Source organism: Python bivittatus, unplaced genomic scaffold, assembly GCF_059951505.1.
Source record: "Python bivittatus isolate LINGU-HERP-01145 unplaced genomic scaffold, Pbiv_v1 ctg000610_np1212, whole genome shotgun sequence".
Taxonomy (NCBI): domain Eukaryota; kingdom Metazoa; phylum Chordata; class Lepidosauria; order Squamata; family Pythonidae; genus Python; species Python bivittatus.
This window is the reverse complement of record NW_028277088.1, coordinates 56,873,256-56,894,456: the sequence shown is the minus strand read 5'-3', so window position 1 is coordinate 56,894,456 and position 21,201 is coordinate 56,873,256. Positions and strand designations below refer to the sequence as shown.

Genomic DNA, 21,201 nt, shown 5'->3' with positions numbered 1-21,201 from the left:
CAGAACTGTCTGCGCCGCCGCATTCTGTACTAGCTGTAACTTCCGGATACTCTTCAAGGGTAGCCCCATGTACAGCGTGTTACAGTAATCCAAAATGAATATAATATATAAAAAATAAACTGATATCACTGTAATATCAACTACAGAATGAAAAAAGTCTTTAAATGAATGATGAATCTCTCCCTCTTTCTTTCTTTTCCCATGTGCTGTACACAATTTATATCCACATGATGGCAGCAAAGTACTAGCGAAATCTAATCATCTTTTATGTGAATAAAGATAAGAACTGAGATTCCAGAATATGAATTTGAATGAGGATATTACATATATGATACTTTGAAAATAGTTTAAAAGCCCCTTAAACAAAACAAAACATCTCCTGGAATTACCTAGTTTATTAAACTTAATGGCTGGACCAAACACAGGTGGAAAACTGAGTGTGTAACTTCAGATTCAGTCTCATATTTCTGTAGGTAATTTCAGGCAGCCTTCATCAGTGGATAGCTGGAGCCAGTTAGAGTCTAACAACTGATAATCAGAAAAACAGAATCTTACCTGGATTCAAATGGACTTTGTGCTCTCTGCTTTTAAATTGTTGTCTAGTTGCCCGTAACCTTTTTGAGGAAATATACTTGGGGTGATCAACAGCAACAACAATAACTTTATTGCAGATTGGGGTGACCCAGATACCTTAGGAGGAAACTGATTTTCAGATCCATTTTAACATGGAATCAATTCTGGGCTTATTTTCTATATTGAATTATTTCAATTAAATTTATAAAGCTACTAAACTCTATGCTGACTCTGACTGGTGAAAAAAATAGCCTTGATGATCTTTATTATTCAAAGGGCAGGGGGAATGCAATCTTTCTACTCTGATTTCATCTCTCAGGGGCTTTTGATAGAATTGATCATGATATGGCAAAGCTACAGGATCATCACCATGAACTGGAGATGAGGACACTCTTCTTAGTGATTCTGTTCCTATTCACAACAGATAGCACTGAGTGGATATATGTCATCTGGCATTTTTGCAGAGAGTATTATCAAATTTATATGACTAAGTTTTGATCAGATCACCCCATCAAAGCAGACACGTAAATTGCATGAGATCTCCACTTCAATGAAGCAAAGCAAGTCAGGTGCCTGCAAAGTTCTTTGCAGAATCAGTGGCTGTTCTACTGCTTCTTGAATTGTCGCAGACAATGTGCAACGCTACAACGTCCACACTGTATTTCAGGAATATCGGGAATGGGGGGTTGCATGGCATGATGGGTTCTCCAACATTGACCCGAGTAACCAGACAGTCAGTTTAATTCCTCCTTAAACTCTGTGCCTTTAGAATGGCAAAGCTAATATTACTTTGACCTTCATTCATTTTCTCAGTTTGCAGTTTCTTCAATGTGGCCTCAAGCCTTAACTTTGCTCTGCCTTGTGCTAATTGACTGTTGTATTTTCTTCTCTGCTTGTCTTGTCAATGCAATTGAACTCAGCTCTCAGGACTTTAAAAATGGGCTCAGTTAAGTACATACTCTTGGATCAACCCTTACTTTTAAATTCTCCATGACTGGTACAGGTTTAATTTTCTCAGCAATGAATGAGTGCCAACTAACGCAGATGTTAGTTTATTACTTTTAAGAATTACTTTGTATGTCTACAAATATCTATTTTTCTATGCCAGCTTGTTTCTTTATGGCCTGCCTGTTTCTGGGGCATAGCATCTCACTAATCCAGCCTGCTTCTGCTGCCTCTGCCAATCAACATATAGTATTGATGGTAAGACGTAACCCTGACATAACGAAGTTCTGCTGAGAAGATGTTAAGATTTTCAAGCCGCTCCTTCCTAAGAAGGGCCAAGCTGTACCAACCCTCCAAACCCTCCAGAAAATCAGTGATCAGAGAGAGTAAAACACACCACCCTGCAAGAGTAATTCAGGGCACTCTTCAGTGTCATTATATGCCAGAAAAGCATGAGAGAGTAATAAACCGTTTATTATCTCTGCTGTTTTCATCTCATGTTGCCAAGAATGAAACAACCACAGACATAATGATCCTTCTCCATTATAGGTAATAGATGGGGTTTTTTTTTCCTGAATTGCAGATCAAACTTTAAAGCAACTCAAATGGCCCTCAAATTTGAGCTTGCCCTCAAATTTCAAATTCAAATCAAAGCATGTCCTCTTAGAATCTCAAGTCTCTGAGTCAAACTGAAGCAGAGCTGATTTGCACAGGCCATTGTAAAGTATGTTCTCATTTACAGTGTTGTTTAATGTTTCTACAAAGCCTGAGGTTATCAGGAACTTTGGAACAGAATGTCATAAGTATGCAAATCAGACTGAGATCTGTTTCAACTGAATCAGAAGAGGTTGTGCAAGTCATAAACCAGTGTCTGGAGGCACTGGTGGCTGGAAGAGAGCCAATAAAATGAGAGTACAATCTGGTAAGCATAGATCCTGTGAGAAGGTGGTACCAAGGTCCAGGAAATAATTTATCTTTCCTGTGAATTAGCAGATCTATACATTAGGGGTGCTCATAGAACCATCAGTGTTGTTAGCAAGCTAGCAACATTTTGCCACTTTCACTCAGTAGATTGGATACAGCAATTCTTGCAATGTACACTCTTACTGCTAGTCTGTAAGAATGTGAAGAAAAACCAAAGAGAGTCATTCCTCAAAGTGGCAGTCCACAGATTCCTTCTCTCCACTCAAAATTCAAAATGGCTGTAAGTTACCTAAAGATGCACAGCCCAGAGGTCCCTTGTATAATATCATGCCATTATGAAATGTTCATATTTTTAAATAAGTTTATGAATATTAATATTGAAAGCTTCTGCACATTTTTTTAAATTTTCTATTTCCAAAGTACTTTAACAAACAAAAATAATATATACTCCAGTCTCAATCCTACTGATGACATTTTACTTTCACTAGAAAAATATACAGTATTCTACTAATACAAGGGTTAATGTTTTATTGTAATTATAATCTGTAAATTTATCTGTGACATCATGCTGTCAGTCATGGCTCTCTGCTATCCTATTATGTATACATCCAGCTAGCGTGATTTTTTTTTTTGCTTAGCTGATAGCAGACCTGAGAGTAGAAAAGAGAGCACATTTTCCCATAGGGAAGTAGAATGGATGGCAATGTCAGGTTCGGCTAGCATGGCGCTCAAGGAAAGCTTGCCACCGCCAGGACTCACCACTAATACTACCCAGTACCACCGAGGAGTGCTTCTCTTTTCAATCACAGGCATGGCCAGCGATAAGGAATCCGTTGGTCGGTTGGAGCACGAGGAACCCGGGCTCGCAGAGGCGATGGCAGAGGCACCCTGGAGCAGCGGGATGGCGGCCAGGGCCGGAGAACCACTGGAGCGGTGGTCGATGTGCATGAACCAGGGGCCAGACAGCTTGGGGATCACGATGACCCGAGGCTCGGGAGCTCGGAACCACGAATGGGACGAGAAGTTTGCCCGGTTGGAGGAGAGGATCGAGCAGCGCCTAGACTCCATGCAGGTGAGGCTGCAAACCCTGCTGCTGGGAGTGGTGCCACCGGCGGCAAGCGATGGCACGAGCAACAGGGGTGGCAGTCCGGTACCCCAATTGGCACCACCACCAGTGCCCCGGTCGGTGGACCAATGGGCAGCGGACGCCTTGAGGCTGCGGGGCATAACCGGGAAGTTCTTGGGGAACCCCGAACAGCTGCCTCATTTCCTAACGCACGTCCAGGGTTTCATGCAGAGGAGGGGTCACCTGTTCGCTAGGGACGAGGACAGAGTCTTCTATGTGGCTGAGCTGCTGGAGGGCCAAGTGGCTAGCTGGGTGATCAGACTGTACAACGCCAATGCGGCGGAACTGAAGAGTTTCCTGGACTTCATGCAGGTGCTCCGGGACAGGTTTGAGGACACATTGAGTGCCAAGCGAGCCGAGGATGACATTCTGCAGTTCAAGCAGCGGGATAAGTCTGTGTCCGAGTACGCCTTAGAGTTCTGGAGGCTGGTGGAGAAACTCACGGACTGGCCGGAGTCCCTAGGGTGAAGTACTTTAAGAGGGGGCTCAATCCGGAGATCTTGGAATGGGCACTGGGCTGGGATGACCCATCCACAGTGAAGGATTGGATCTGGCTGGCTGGGACGGCGGAGTCGGCGTGGCAGCAGATTCAACAGAGCGCACAGAGGCGGGACCAGGCGAGAGACCGGCCGAGGGAGAGACCCCCAGAGGAGAGGCGGAGCAGCCGGCGACAGCCCTCCGGGGAGCGAGAGGCAACTAAAGCCCCGAACCTGTGCTTCAGGTGCAGAGGTCGAGGCCACTGGGCGGCGCAATGCCCGATGGAGTGGGAAGAAGCCCCACCCCGTCCCGAGGCCAAGCCACAGCGCCCCTCCGGGAAGCAAGCGGGTGACCGGCCGCGGAAGAGTGCAGTGGCAGTGGTAACCGAACGAGGCCAGCTGGGGTGGTCGACCCCTGAGACGGCGTCTTCCGGGGAGGAATTGGAGTCGACGGGAAATGGGACACGCTCGCACTGAACGGCGTCCCAGTGTGAGCCGGGGAGCCGAGATGCGCAGACCCAATTGGTGACGAGGACTGCTCCCCCTTTCGGGTGAGGATACGCATCTGGGGGGTGAGGTCCGGAGGGGAGGCTCAGCTGCGGGCGCTGCTGGACTCAGGCTGCACCCACTGCCTGATGCACCCAGCGGTGGTCTCGGGGCTCAGCCTGCAGCTGCGACGCCTCCGAGAGCCCATCGCATTTAGCCAGCTAGATGGCTCACTAGCGGGGGGGGGGCCCGGCTCAGTATTACACCGAGCTGGTCCAAATGATGATCGGGAGCCACCGGGAAGAACTGAGGTTCGTGGTGGTCCCGATCGCTGACTATGCGGTGGTGCTCGGCTTGGCGTGGCTGCGATGACGGAACCCGCATGTCGACTGGATGGTGGAAGCGGTGTGGTTCAGGGAAGAGGAGCCGGTGAAGCACGAGGGCAGGCGGAGCTGGAAAATGGAGGCGATCAGGACCGTGGCCGCAGACGAGCAGGCGGAGGATCCGAGGCACGGGGAGGCGAGGCAGGAGCAGACCCACGGCGGCAGCAGTGGCGGAGGCTCTGGAGACCCGAGGGCCCGCGGCGATACAGGGGCACAGGCAGGCGACAGCGGCCAGTGGGACGGCGACGGAGCATGGGCCTGGGCCAGGAGAGGCCACGCCGAATGGCGGCATCCCGAGGCAATACCAGAGCCTGGCAGCGGCATTCGGGGAGGAGGAGTCCGACCAACTCCCACCACACCGACCAAGCGACTGCGCCATTGAGCTACAGCCGGGGGCAAAACTGCCCAAGCCAAAAATGTAGTCCCTGTCAATGAAGGAGATGGGCGCCCTTCGGGAGTTTATAGACAAAAAACTCGTGTGGGGATTCATCCGACCCACAAAGTCACCACTAGCGGCCCCAGTACTGTTCCGGGAGAAGAAGGACGGCTCGCTCCAGATGTGCGTGGACTATCGGGGGCTGAACGCAATCAGCACCGAGTACAACTACCCCCTCCCCTTGATGAAGGACCTGCTATCGCGCCTGTCTAAGGGGAGGGTGTTCACAAAACTGGACTTGCACGAAGCATATTTCAGGGTTAGGATCTGCGCAGGAGATGAATGGAAGACCGCGTTTAATACCTCACTCGGAAGCTATCAATTTTCCATGATGCCGTTCAGATTAAAAGGGGCACTGGGGGTGTTTATGCAGCTAATAAATGAGGTGCTGCACAACCTACTCTACCGGGGCATCCTGGTCTACCTGGACGACATCCTCATCTACACCGAGACCCTGACGGAGCACGTGAAACTGGTGCACACAGTGCTCCAGAGACTGTTAAAGGCACAGCTATACGCAAAGCTCTCCAAATGTGAGTTTCACCGGGAGCAGCTGGACTACGTTGACTACTGTATATCCAGTCGGGGGATCGAGATGGACCCGTCGAAAGTGAGGGATGTCCTGGGCTGGGAAGCACCGTGGACCCGGAGGCAACTCTAAAGCTTCTTGGGATTCGCGAACTTTTACAGACAGTTCATCCCGAACTTCGCTCAAGTCGCTCTCCCTCTAACGGACTTGCTAAAAACCAAGGGCAGCGGGAAGCCTCCCAAACCCAGCATGGCGCTCACGTGGACCGCGGAATGCCAGGGGGTGCTTGAGGACTTAAAGCGGCGGTTCACAGTGGAGCCGATCCTGCACCACCCCGACCCGGATCAGCAATTCATCATCCAAGTAGATGCCTCGGACGTAGCAACGGGGGTGGTCCTGCTCCAGCCCAGCCCGGACGGGCCCCTCCACCCATGCACCTACGCCTCCCGCAAATTCACCGAGACGGAGAGGAGGTGGATGGTGTGGGAGAAAGAGGCATATGCGGTCAAGTGGGCCCTAGCCACGTGGGGGCACTTATTGGAGGGGGCACCCGAGCCATTCGAGGTGTGGATGGATCACAAGAACCTTGAGGCCCTGAAAACCCCGCGAAGGCTGTCCCCCAAACAGGCGCGCTGGTCCCAATACTTCGGGAGATTCAGTTTCACCCTAAAACACATCCCCAGGAAAAGGAATTTCCTCACGGACGGGCTGTCTCGCATGCCCCAGCACGCCAGCCTGTGAGAGGAAATCATGGATTCCATCATCCCCGCCAGCAGGCTGGCTGCAAAAGCTATAACCCGGAGCCAGACCAGGAGAGAGTGGTGGAACGCGGCGCCTGAGGTAAAGCAGGGGTTTGCGGAAGCGGCGGAGCGGGACACTTGGCTCAAGCAGAACCGAGACATGCTAACCAGCCAAGGGGATTTATGGTGGCACGAGGGAAAGCTATATGTGCCTGAAGAGTGCCGGCGGGGGGTCATGGAAAGAGCCCATGACAGCCGGAGCGTGGGGCATTACAGCTTCGTGAAAATGCTCCATTTAATTCGGCGGCAGTTCTGGTGGCCAATGCTCCGGAAGGATGTGGAAGCGTACGCGGGGGGCTGTCCAGTGTGCGCAATGGCGAAAGGGGCCAAAGGCAAGCCTTGGGGGCTACTCCAATCGGTGGCGGAGCTACCAGAGAGCAAGGGGAAGACCGCCATTTGGGTGGTCACAGACTTGTTCTCCAAACAAGCGCACTTTGTAGCATGCCGGCAAATCCCCACGGCAGAAAGGTTGGCGAGGCTGTTCGTGCAGCATACCTACCGGCTGCATGGCGCGCCCCGACGGATCATCAGCGACCGGGGTGGCAGTTTCATCGCGTGCTTCTGGAGGGAGTTTCTGAAGCAGGTGGGGACGCAACAAGCCCTCTCCTCCGCGGTGCACCCGCAGACGGACGGAGCCACGGAACGCCTGAACGGGGGGCTCGAGCAGTACCTGCACTGCTACGTGGGCTACCAGCAAGACGATTGGGCGGAGCTACTGCTGTTCGCGGAAGTAGCCTACAACAATGCCGTCTACAAAAGCACTGGCTTCTCTCCTTTCAAAGTGGCCACCGGGCGAGACTTTGTTCCCATGCCGGAATTGCCTCAGCCGGCAGCCTGAATCGACTCTCTGGACTCCTGATTCGCCCAAATAGCCGCCACGAGGCAGGCGGTGCATGCGGCGCTGCAAGGGGCCAAAGCTGAATACAAGAAACATGTGGACTGAAAGAGGCTCCCCGAGTGGCAGTGGAAGGTGGGGGACCAAGTGTATTTATCAACCAGAAACCTAAAGATGCACCAGGCTTCGAAGAAGCTCAGCCCGAGGTTCGTGGGTCCGTTCCCCATCGCGGAAATCATCAATCCGGTAACCGTCAGGCTCACGCTCCCCAAAAGCCTCGGGAGGATCCACCCGGTGTTCCACTGCAGCTTATTGAAGCTGTACCAGCCAGGAACGCCTGGCACAAGGCAGAGGCAGCACCAACACCCATCATGGTCGGTGGGGAGCAGCACTTCGAGGTTAGACAGATACTGGACGCCAGGAAGCACAAGGGGCAGGTCCAGCTGCTGGTGCAGTGGAAACACTTCCCCAAGTCCCACAGCGAATGGGTAAGCAAAGCCCATATAAAAGCACCGGACCTAGTGTGGGACTTTTACAGTAGATACCCCGGGAAGCCGAAATAAAAAGGGGGGGTCTGTTGTCAGGGGGGCGGTATGTCAGGTTCGGCCGGCACGGCACTCAAGGAAAGCTTGCCACCGCACCGCACTAACTTCGCTACCGGCTGCTAGCCGAGGAAAAGAGGAACTGAAAGTGCAGTTGATTAATGGCCACCTGCGCCTAGCCAAATGGGAAAACCGCAGCGGAAGCTTTAACTTTACACTGATAAGCGGCGCGCGCCAACAATGAGCGGGGCCGCGGGCAGCGGAATGAGATCACCGCGCAATCCAGAAGCCTCGGGAACCCAAGGGAACCAACCCACGCTGGAGGGGACTACCAATCAAGGACAATGGGACCCGGGCTGAACCTGCCATTCTGGACAATTAAGGGGGATGATTTGGGGGCTGATAAGCCGCGGTGGTAACGCGATTGCGGGGCGAAAAACGCGGGAAAGGGAGAAGTATAAAGGAGCAATGTAAATGTACCAAGCCAGTCCTGGCTTTGCTTGTAACTGTTACGTTATGCACGAGTAAACCTCTTTGTGAACCACACTTGTCACGGGAGTTTCTCTTGTCGAACGGGGCAAATCTTACAGGCAAAACCAAGGGGATTATCAGCAATGTTGGCTGTTGAAGATTTGCTGTTTGCTTCAGGAGAGCCCAGAGTATGGCTTGTAAAGTGGAGGTCCCTGAAGAAGACAAGCTCAGAAAAGAAAACAAGCAATGAAGGATAGTTCTACTCACTGCAGATGCTTCTATGGGAAATACTGAAAACAGACAAGAGAGATTGAGCCAGTGAGCGAGTTAATTTTTAAGTACTTGGCTACTAAACCTCAATCAAGTCTGTTTAATGCTATTCTCTGTTGCTTAGCAGAAAGGTGTGAGGAATTTATTTTCCATGCCTGGAAACAAAAATAGGTGCTTAATTTCCTAGCTGTGTTTAAAAAAAGGAGTGGAACAATTCATAGGAGACGTCTTGTGTGCTGTAAGGTGAATCATGTCCCATTAATCCATGCAGCCTTTGTGACACTGACTCTTTGAAATGAGTATGTGGACTACAGATTTCTAATGGTGTAATTGTCTTGAATGAATTTAGTGGAGTTTACTTTAGTGGGAATTACTTTCAGACCAGTAGATAAGACATTGCAGTCTAACTAGAACATTAAAAAACACACACAAAAGTAAAAATCTCCTTCAAGTCAAGCTTGACTTCTGGTGACTTCATGAAGACATCCATAGTTTTCTTGACAGCAATTACCACTGTATTCTTCCAGGATGATTTTTTAATTATTTTATTCCCCATTCTAATTAATTAATTAAAAGTAATAAAAAAACCTCTGAAACAATGGTCAGATACAACAAAGACAGTGAGTTTGTACCCATGTGGTGGAAGAGCAATTGAAATGCTGGAACATGTTAGACTGTACTGGTCCCTCTATGCTGATGCTTGCCAGGAATTACTATTCCCACTCATCACCAAGCACCCTGGTCACACTGATTCCTTCTATCTCAAATTGTTACTATCAGATCAATGGGATTCTACTTCAGTGACTGCAGCCAATTACTGTTCCATAGTTTGTACAATATGCCACAACGTCTCTTCAAACACCTCTTACATAGTCTTCATTTGGAAACATTTTAGATGCAGCTGTCCATTTAGTCTATGTCCTTACTCTCAGTTGATTCTTCCTTCTGTCTTACTTTCATTAATAGTTGCCAGAGTCATTTAACAATATAGAAAAATAGTCATTATAATTGAACTCTATTAGTTTTTAAACCATAATCACTCCTTATGTATTAATTCTTCTTTATATACTACATCACTGCATTTTCTCTAGATATATTAATTACAGTTTTTTTCCCATTGATTTTAGCATTATAATGATTCTATACTTTAGGCCAGTAATTTTAGTATTCTAAATAATTTAATTGTCTTATTCAAATTGCATAAGGCTACATTGATATTTGGCAAGTTAGGTGTGGCTGTTTTTCAATGACCTGTTTTGCAGTGACCAAAATAAATGACTGACTGATCAAATATGTTTATTTTCCCATCACATTCCAATGTTATTAATTTTTTAAAATTTGTAAAACAAGGTTTTCTTGTACATTTATCATCTGAACAGGGGAAAGGGGATCAGTGCTAAGGATGAAGTTTAAGATTCTAATTCCAGATGTTGACCTGAAGAGTGTTACAGTAATCCAGCTGAGAAGTGACCAGGGTGTAAATGACCATGAGCAAAGCCTTCTGGTTCAGGAATGGGTGCAATTGGCACACAAGATGAATCTGTGCAAAGGTCCCCCAGCCATGGCTACCATCTGCTCCTCAAGCAGGAGCCACAAGTCCAGGAGGACCCTCAAATTATATACCAACTCTGTCTGGGGGAGTGCAACCCCAGCAAGAGTCAAAGATGATATCTCACGTAACCAGGAGGACCAAAAACTCAGAGTCACTCAGTCTTGCTAGAGTTGATTCCTACCCATCCAAAACCTTTCCTGCAACCCTAGATGCAGCTTTATTTTTCAAGAATAATGATAGAATTATACATAGTATATCAAACCATATTTCTGCAAGAAAATCTTATATATTTGATTACTTTATCTTTAGTTATGTTTTAATCAATTTATTAATTTAATTACTTAATTTAATCAATTTATTAAGAAACAACATCAAACTAACCATCCTATAATTTTGTGGATTTTTTTCTGATTCCTTCTGTTAAAAAGAAATTAAAATAGCCTTTAGGGACATTTTATATAACAATATAGAAAAATATTCTGTAAGGGAATGCGATTCCTTATTTTTCCTTTCTGTAATTAAAAAAAAGGAAAAATACATATTTATTCAAGTTATTTATTTCTTGCTTTTCAGGAGACAGATTCTTCATAAGCTATTTAAGCATATATTAAGAAAAAAACAAATAAACTATTAGAGGATTAGAACACCCCACTTGGTGATTGTTGGTAAATGGCCCTGTGAAAGGAGCAGCCAGTAAGCTTATAAAGGAGAACGTGTTCCATTCTTCAAATAGAATTCAATCTCAAGCTATGTATGTTTAAAAGTAGCACTTTGAATTGTATCTGAACAACAATATATTCTCTGTTGGACCACATGCTCTCGCATGCAAGAAATGTCAATTCTTGATACCTCAAGCTGAAAAGGAAAAGAAAGCTAGTAATTGGGAAGATCTCTATCTGGGATTCTAGAAAACCACTGCTACTTGGAATAAAATCACTCAGCTTGGATCAAAAGACTGAGCTAGTATATGGCAGGCTCCTATGTTCCTGTCAGATTCAGCCGGCATGGCCTGGCACAGCGAAGGCACCTGGCACAGCGAAGGCACCGCTCAGCTTTGCCTAAGTCAATTTCACCACCTAGGCGTGAGCAGAGGAAAAGGGGAAGTGAACCGCGGGCTTCGGACAGGTGGTGGTGCTTAACTCAAAACCGCAAGCAAATACTTTGTATCAGCGCGGCTTCCCTCAGGCGCTGCAAACAAAGGAAAGCGCAGAGGCTCGGAAGCGAAGCAATCAACAAACGAACAGCACAACCCATAGACTGCAATCAGAAAGACAAAAGCACCAGACTGAATCTGCCATTTGGGCGAGGGGGGATTACTGCGGGTAATCGGTAACTAAGCAACAGGTAAAGCGCAGGAACGGGAAAGCTATAAAATACCATGTAAGCTATGCCAATCCAACCCTGGCTTTGTCTGTACTAACTTACGTTACGCTTGAGTAAACTTCTTTGCGGAACACACATGTCACAAGAGTTTCTCTGAGATGAATGGGGTAAACCTTACATAAAGCCAGGGTAGTTGTTTGGGGTCCCTCGAGAACTTCCCATTCAGGCCCTGGAGTCGCAGTTCATCCGCCACCCATCAGTCTCCTGATACCCCGCCTCCAAGGTACGTCCTTGGAGCTGGATGGGGCACAGGACCAGCGCTGGCCTCGCCCAACTCCTCCTCTGCCTGTGGTTCTGCTGCAGGGGCCTCGTTCCCATGAATTATGGCCTGCAGCATCGCCTGGATGGCTTCCAACCACTGCTCGAATTTGGCCTCCAAGCGGGTTAGGTGTTCCTCCAATTCCTGGATTTTGGATCCCGAGCCACAGCTCATCGTGACTCCCTATCCTGCCGCCCTGTCGGGCCCCATGCCGACGCCAAACGACCACCTGGCGTCTTCCGGCACCGTCTCGGCTGCGTCCCCGTGCTCCTCACTCTGGGCCAGTCCCGCCATCTCGGTCAAAGTCGACAGGCTTGGAATACTCGGCTGTCCTGCGGATAAAATTGCGAGTGCTCCTCAGTGATACTGGATAGTGCTCAGGAGGAACCCTGGCTTACTCTGTGAGATTCCAAAGAATGAGGTGATTATTATTAGTTTTCTAATTGTGGGGGGATTATTGTACTGCTACTGTGTTGTGCCTTTTACTTAATATGAGACATTTAATATATACATGAAGCTGTTAGGTGAGGTCATTAGAGGATTTGGTATGAGATGTCATCAGCTCTATTTCTCTGTCAGTCTTTTAAGGGAGACCAAGTCAGGAAACAGACACTATAAGTTCTTATTGATATAGGCTTTAAAAACTGAAAGCCTGACAGTTTTTGTCTTTTACTCCCTCTTATACTAAACAGAATCAAGGCGTGGTGGTCTTTAGTTTCTTCCTCACCCTTTCCAGTTTTTCTGGGTTATGTTTATGTTTTTCTAACAGTTGCCCCTGTAACGATGTGTCACTTCTGATTCCCAACAAAAGAAGATCCCCTCAAAACTGATATGGGTTCAAAGAAAAGCTCATTTATTGAGAAGTAGTGTACAGGTCCAAAGCATTGCTAAGACTAAGCCCACGTGCACCAAAAAGTTACTTTGCCCATTTCTTAGTGCACCCCCCCTTGCCTCCTACCCCCAGCTTTCACAGTCCTCTCTCCATCGCACATTGGTACGGCCTTGAACATTTTTGAGAATCCGATAACAGCCCATCTCCTTCCCGGCGTGCCCCCCCCCCCCACTTTTCTATCTGTAATGGCAGAAGCAAGCTAGCAAGTTGGCTAATTGATTGCGAAGATTCTGACAGCTCGTTATCAGGACTATCTCCATACTCCCCTACAATAACATCTGAATCAGGATAGATTATGTGTGACCTAAACTGGTGCTTGAGTGCAGAAATGAACTGGATGAAAGCCAACAAATTGAAAGTGAAAGTGAATTATGAAGTACAGAAGAGAGTGGTTCTTAGGTTCAGGAAGTAGAGGAATTACCTGTTACGGCTAGGGTTACACTACTCTGCAAAACAACAAGCTTGTGGTTAGGGCCGATCCATTTTGGTTTCAAGTTATAGCATACTGTAAAACAGTTTTGAAAAGAAATACAACAGCTAACAAGTTCAGGAAATTATGACATACTGCAGGGGTTCAGTACATTGTTGAAATCCTGCAAGTGGAATTCTCAACCAAATAAGACATAAATCAGTCTCCTTCCCAAGCAAAAGAATGCCTATTTCCTCTTTTTTCATTTTCTTTACAGCTATTTACAGCTATTCTGTTGGAGAGGTTTTAACAGTGATTTTCATTGAAAGTAATGGGAAATTTTAGAAGCATATAGATGGAATAAATGAAATAATGCACGCAGTGTACTTGCATGCGTAAATATTAATCAGTGTTTTGCACTCAGTTAGTTAAAACACAGATCACGTTAACTAGTCCTCAGCAAATACTAAATAATAGCAAATGACACTGAAGAATCAGTCTGAGTTAAATTCTCAGGAAATTTGGGTATGATAGCCTTTGCTCTACTGGATTAAAAATTCTTTCATGTCCTTCATATATGGACACTTTTTTTTTTTTTTGCATATATCTCTGTGTACTTGCTAATTATGAGAAGGCTCTGTATTTCTTGCTAATACTACCAGACACATTTTAAAAATAATCATGCAACCCAGTTGGTTGAATTAAAATAAAGGAGTAACAGTTTAATGAAAAGTGGTAGGAGTTTGCCAGAAGAAGTAAGGAAGTTGAAACTTGGGTCCCAAGGATCTGGGTCTGTAAGAAGAAGTCAGAGTCTTGGGAATACAAACCTCCAGAAAGAGCAATTAGGTGGAGTTTAAGGGAGAATCAGAGTAGCTGCTGTTAGATAACTTGGAGTCAGTGAAGGGAATTTGAATTAGTGACCCCTGGTTAAGGGATTGGCTGTCCAAGATGCAAAGGCAGAAATGAAATTTAGGAAAGATATAATTTTAAGTACTACAATAGCTATTGGTATCACCTTCATATAAAGTACTTAAAGAAATACCAGCGCCCATTGATTTGACATTTTCTCTCTTGCTTTCCATGAACCACTGATGGTCTCTGATCTACTTTTGGGGTGGAATTATGCACCACATGTTCCATGTTCTCTCTCTCTCTCTCTCTCTCTCTCTCTCTGCTGTGATTCATATGTTCAATTGTGTGAATGATTTCTATTGCAAAATATATACAAAATTCAATTCTGTTTGCAAATCAGATATGTAAAACAGCATAAATCATTCCTGAAATGTTCCATTTTCTACCTGATTATTTTAGTCCAGCTTTTCCAGTATTGGTTGGTTTGTTTCCAGATGGGGATCATCTAGAAAGGAAAGTGATTTGTAGTGACTTGTGAACAAACCAAAGAGTCCTGCACACAACTCACAACTATTTGCAAATGCCTTTGAGTAGCATGCCTACCTACCTTTGAATAACAACAACAACAACAACAACAAATAGGGACCACAGACCTAATTCAGGCATGTTTCTACAGTTTGCCTATTCATTGCTAGTGGCCAAGCAGAAAAAAGTATTTGTACCACTTGAAAACTTGGAGACCCAAAACTGCCTGGATCCTTGTCTGCTATACTATACAGTGCAATGTTTTTAATCCCAGATTTTTAAAAACAGAAAGAAGGCTTCATTTTCACCCATGCCATAAGATGGAAATGAGGTAGCTAGAAGGTGTTATTGTTTAACTTGGTAGTGGTCACATGTTTGCAGAACATGTCCTGGCCCTGGGGTCAGTGATACCTTTTTCTCTGTGTATGTTATACAGAATGAAGGTTACTTCTTTGTCAGTAGATATTTATAGGAAATTCACATCTAATTTCAACTCTTGGTAGGAACAGGCCTACCTGGCTTGGCTAGAAGTAAAGTGCATGAATTAAGATTTACGATTCAATGGCATCTGTTCTTGTGTTAGACAGTAAGGATGTTATGTCTGGTTAAAAAGTGATCCTTTTGTAGTAGAGATTGAATGGGTCTCCAGAACAAATCTTTAGGGAAAAAAAAATAGCCCACCACTTACTTATAGCAAATACCATGAAATATGCAGCAGCAAATTCAATGTTTGAGGCAACTAATCCTGCTGGAATGTTTCTTTATAAGTTCAGTAGCGGTATGATTAGGTCATGTAGGGAACATTGCAAAAGCTGTACATCTGAGACTGAATAAAAAGAATAGAGAGACTTTTTCCCTACTGCCTTATTCCTAGAAGTTAAAGTCATTGTATAAATTGGATAGCAGCACAGGTGAAAAGAACAATGCAATTCACATTGAATTCATGGCAACAAAATGTGAATATTAGACAGATGTGTTCAGTGTAGCTCTACATTATGTTAATTAAACAAAACCTTTATATTAAGTGCTTTTATACTTACCTGAATATCCACAAGAAGAATGAGGGGCTTTGTTCTGGCTAGTCATTGTCAAAAACATAGTGTTATATTAGATGAACCTTTAGTCTGATCCAGCAGTACTTTTTCTAGGGTGTGCTGTTTGTGACTAAACAGCAAGGTGAATGAAAAAAAATAGTGCCAGAAAGACCCAAAGATGACACCACTCAGTCTCCCTGGGCAGAGATATTCCATACCAGGATGCCCTGGTATACTCTGAGGCACCATCTCAGATTCTAAGCTGAAGGTCTTCTCTGAAATGATTAAATCTGAAGCAAAATACATACATACATACATACATACATACATACATACATACATACATACTTGCTCACCATTATTGTGTCTTCTTTCACATTCTGCATGATGGAAACACTACAGCTGGATGGTAGTACAGCCTACCATCTCTCTGCCTAGAGATTGGAAAGAGGAGATAACCATAGATTATATTAACTTTATCAAAATTCCGTTCATATACTACACCTAGTTTTAGTTATAGTTTCAAACTGTGGCTATGGTACTTGACCCCGGGGTCTGAGTTTGAATGACACTAAGATTGACCACATTATGGCTTAGTAAACCACACAAACACAGTCATTGCCAACAGCCAGTATTGTTCCTCTTTGCTTACAGAAGGAACAAGTGTATTCAATGATGTAATTGCATAGTATCATAAAGAGCTGGTATCAAAGAGGTTTAATAATAGGATGTTAAGATGTGTCAAGTCTCTTTTGACATTCATTTACACTCAGATGCCAATATACCTTCCTGCTTTCCTTCTTGAGTGGCAACATCCTGCAATTAGGTTTGACTTCTGTTTCACCTCTTTAATACTCTTATAAAGATTGGAATGGAAACTGCTCCCTTACATGGACCAAGAGTTTCAATCCAAGAAAATGCCAGGATTTCAAAGAAAGTTATTCAAAGAAAGAAATACCTTTTGCATATAGAGTCACAAACTAATTCTTTGAATATCACTTTTGAAGATGGCAGATGGTAGAATCGTAGAGAGTGTCATTATGTCAATTTTGCAGGCAGGTTTTTATAAAGAAAGAACCTAGCTGTTTGAGTACTCTTTAGTTTCAGATCTCCCACCTTATGCTCTGTATTGTGTACCATGTTCCATGAAGGTCATGCTGTTCAGCTTCAGCTGTGAAGAGCAAGGATATACAACTCTTCCTTGTAGCATTCAAGAGCCATATGGAACGATGGCAAAAATGACACTTAACTTCAAGTTAAATGTAATATAAAACGTAACACAATTACTGCCACTGTATTTAATAACTTTTCCCATATTAAATATTACAATTTGGAGCAACCTTTGGAGTGGCCAAAGAAAAGGCTTTCAAGGCTACATGAGGTCCTGGCCTTAGGTTATTCACTTGTGGTAAAAGGACAAAGCAATATATTTTATTCGGAACTCAACTATGACCTCTTAAAACAGATCTATCTCTTGTAAAATGGAAAGTACCTGCCTATTCCATGGATTAGGACAAATTCATGAGTGGTGAGACTATCAGAGGCTATCAGTCATGGCAGCTTTATTCTCTTTCCAGGATCAGAGGCACTTAAATTTCACTGTACTAAAAGTCAAGGTTAGTATGTGGTTCAAAGTGTCTGTGGGGATCTTGAAAAGTATTCACATAAATTTCTGTAACATGGACACAGTTTTTGTATAGCTTCCTTCCATCCCTAGCTATGATTGAATTCAGAATGAATTTTGAAGTGGATTTGGCAAAGCATTTGTAAATATAGAAGAAAAATTACAGAAACATTTCTGCATAAAGATGGCAGAAAAGCAAAAGCATCATTAAGACTTCTATGTTTTGCCATCCTCCATTCTTTAAATTGTTCTGGATTTCACCTGCAAGATGAGAGATTTTTTTATCTGCCACAATGAGCTGCCTATTTAGTGTCATTTTGCTCTTTTAGTCTTTCAGTGGATTGGGTAAAATTCTACATGGAGCATAAATGCTATCCAGCGTGGCAAACATCACCCACAGCAATCACTTAAAGTAATCTGTTTACAGTTGTTGCCTTGTGTATACCAGCTATTTTATCTGTTTTTAAAAATTGGGAAGGGGAGGAGCAGATTGGAGTAAAATGAAAGAAAAATTTAAGCAAGCTCCATTCAATAATGCCAAGGCTTTAATTTTATTTGAGAAGGGCACATGATGGTAGAATCAATTAAACTGAAAACAGTTCAGAAAGAAAGAAAAAAGTGAAATTGAGAGGAAAGGAAAACAAAGTTAAGAATTCCTGACTTTTCAAAATTATGCCTTTCTTTTCTGCTCCCTGAACTCTGGAGACTCCTGAGCAAAATATAATGAATCAGCATTTGTTCACCATCCATTTCTCAGGCAGTGGAAGCCAGTGGAGTGCAACATTCAGAATGAGATCTGATTAAGTTTCATGTAAGGGAATTCCTCTGTGAACATACTTTGTATTGGCTTCACACCTGCTGAGCTAGGAGAAACATAACAGCTCCTTTTATTGCTCCAGTTAAAGTCTGTGACAAGGATGACATCATTGCTTGCACAGACATTTTAACTTGTGGCTCTGGAGCCAGCCTTTCAAACTCTTGGACAGATAAAAATCTCATCATCTTTTTGTGGGGACAGGAGATTGGTTTTTCCTTATTATGCTCTGTTGACGGGCCAGAGCCAGTCTGCAAGTAGAGCTTGGCTAAATGTGCCTTGTTAGGGAACGATGCCTGGAGAAAGTGGGGGCTAGGCAACCTTTCCCACATTTTTAGGCCTAACAGACTGTTATACTTGCCTAAATCAAGACTTGATTTGCACTAAAGGAATGTTATGGCTTCGGTCTATTCTATTTGCGGACAGAGGATATGACAGATGGCCCTTGTAGGGACAAGTTTCTCCTTTTTATTTATTTAAGTTAAACATAATAAGAAAGTTTTGCAAATGCAGATTAAGAGATATGAGATTACTACGAAGATTTTAACTCAGGATGTTCTCGTTGCCTCTGCCAGCTTGAAAAATGGGAGGAAGATTGGAATAAAGGTCAGAGAAATAGGTCTCTTTGCTCCCACAAAAGGTGCCCACAGAGAGATTTTTAAAACTCACAGCCTTAAAGTTTGCAAGGTTTCTGCAAACAGTCAGGAATTATGCTCTGTGATATTATTGCATCATTCAGACCCTGCATTTCGTAGTTTGGCTGATGAATACTGTTGTTTGCAGTTTGACAGTTTCATATTCACTTATCCCCAAAAAAAGTTTTCTCCCCTTTTCCCCAGTGGAATTCTTTCTGGTCTAATATTCCATCTCCTCATTTTGTAAGGCCTAATACAGATATTTTGAAATGGTAACTGGAGGCTCCCTTTACTTTCATTTGTAATATCATTATACCAATTACTATTATACCATTATGCCAATTAAAAATCTGTCTGCAGGGAGGTTCAGAAAAGTCAAGATGGTGGCTGTGATTGCTCTTAAAGCCTTGTCCTTTTTCTTATGCATCACACAAACACAACACGTAAAAAAGGGGCAGGGCTTCATGACCACCATTTTAACTTTTCTTATTCTACTCCCTCCATTCCCGCCTGGACACCCCTATCCAAAATTATATTTTCATAGCTATTAGTACTAACAAAATGAAACTGCATCTGTTATTTGGGCTTGAGCTCCAAACTGCAGTTGGTCACCAATAAATTACAACTGAGGCCACAAGGAGAATTTTGGACTTCAACAGTAAATTATGATTTATTGTAAGAAAAAAAAAACCTATAGTTTTTGTATATTATAAAAAGAATTTACAGAGGAAAAGTGTAGTGTTATCTTGTACAGGTTTACTCAGAACTGAATTTTAGTGCAGGCAGTACAATTCACTCCATAGTAAATGCATTTAGGAGCTCAGCCTAAAGTTTACAAATTTTATCTTACATTACAATGAGTATTTACAGCCTCTGAACCTGCCCATCCTTTTTTTGTTTCATTGGTCCTTTTGCCCATCCCTGTCCAATACCTATTTGCCAATTATGTTTTAATTTTGCTTAATTAAATGGAGAAGTAGGGGTCAGGAAATGGAGAATAAAACTAGGCCTGAGCCTAGTTTCATCTTAGAGAAAGAAAGGGTAAGAATGTGGCCCAATTGACCTCTAAATTATAAATGCTCTTTCTTTATGATCAGGAAACTCACTTTCAGGCACCTAAATGTAGTAGCAACATACTCATCTTTAGTTTAGGGAGCTGTTTAAGGGACTGGCATGATCCTTTTTCAGTCCCAGCTATTTTTGTTAAATGAAAACATCTCAAGTTTCTGCTTCCCTTAAAAAGACTGCAATCTGGCTTGACAACATACAGCCTAATAGAATTTTTTAACAGGTAAGGGGACTCTGATTTCCTTGGCTCTGTAATGTAAATTAAAAATATAGGTAGAAACAAATGAAATACAGTGATGGATGGTGACTATCAGATGGACTGCGTTATGCAACAGTTAGTGCTTAGTGCAATTCCACAAATAGATGGAGATCAATGCTCACAAACTGCAATCAGATTGTAAAGCTTTGTTTAAAAACTATGGCACATCTCTGGACAGTATATCTTTCGGTGTTCTGCTGAAATTAATGAACCAGTCTCCTGTATCACATTAACATGAATGAAGGAGCATAACTGAATAGCTTACATTAATAGAAGACATTAAGGGCTCGTAGCATTTTAATATGAATGCTATAACGTAAGACTATTGATTGCCTGTCTGATAACAGTAGCATTCAGGTCCTGGAGACGGTCTGCACCTGTTGGCCTTGAGAGAATCAAAGCGCTTAGCAATTCAGACTTGATGACAAAACAGGCATTAAAGTGTGTGTAAACCACCATGAATTGGGGACTCTGTCTGTTCAGCAGCAGGGTGAGTCCTTGACTTTGTAGGAAAGCGGCCACCAGAGCTAGGCAAATAACAGGAAACTTAGAGGCATTTATGTGCTACAGATGGAAGATTCATAAAACAAAATTATGGTAAAATTAAAGAGTGAAGGAGGCTGGGGAAATTACCCAGTATCATTTGTGATTATAATCTTGTGCATGCTTATCTAGGAGTAAGCTTTGTTGGCTGGATTAAGATTTACCTCTGAAAAACAAGTATCAAATGCCTTTGCATAGCTGCAAATGTGGTAGTTACTCCCACTGAATCACTGTGGCTTATTTCTTGGTTAATATATTTCATACATAATAAGTTTCAAGATAAAAGAGGAATGGATGGCAATAGATCCTGAGCCCTTTGCTTTTCATTTAAAAGTTGCCCATTTTTACTGTTTTTACCTAGCATAAGTCAGCAGCATCATTTTTATTATCTCTGATTTTGCTCTACTTAAGCATCTTACAGGATGTACTGTATATGTTCATAATGTGTTTTGCAAGATATACACACATACACACACTGATTTCAGGATATTAGACAATACACAAAAAGTGTGTGTGTGTGTGTTTATTATATATATATATATATATATATATATAT

The 21,201-nt window shown here is 43.8% G+C and overlaps 1 long non-coding RNA gene across 1 annotated transcript in view; it reads right to left on the bottom strand.

The window, feature by feature from the left end:
* Window positions 1–14,589: 14,589 nt before the first annotated feature.
* Window positions 14,590–21,201, bottom strand: part of LOC148214635 (uncharacterized) — a 32,085-nt gene continuing 25,473 nt past the window's right edge. Inside the window, exons 3-4 of the long non-coding RNA XR_015797847.1 lie at window positions 16,059–16,136; window positions 14,590–14,648 (exon numbers count right to left, since the gene is read on the bottom strand). This is a non-coding gene — a long non-coding RNA (uncharacterized LOC148214635). The remainder of the gene's footprint in view (window positions 14,649–16,058; window positions 16,137–21,201) is intronic.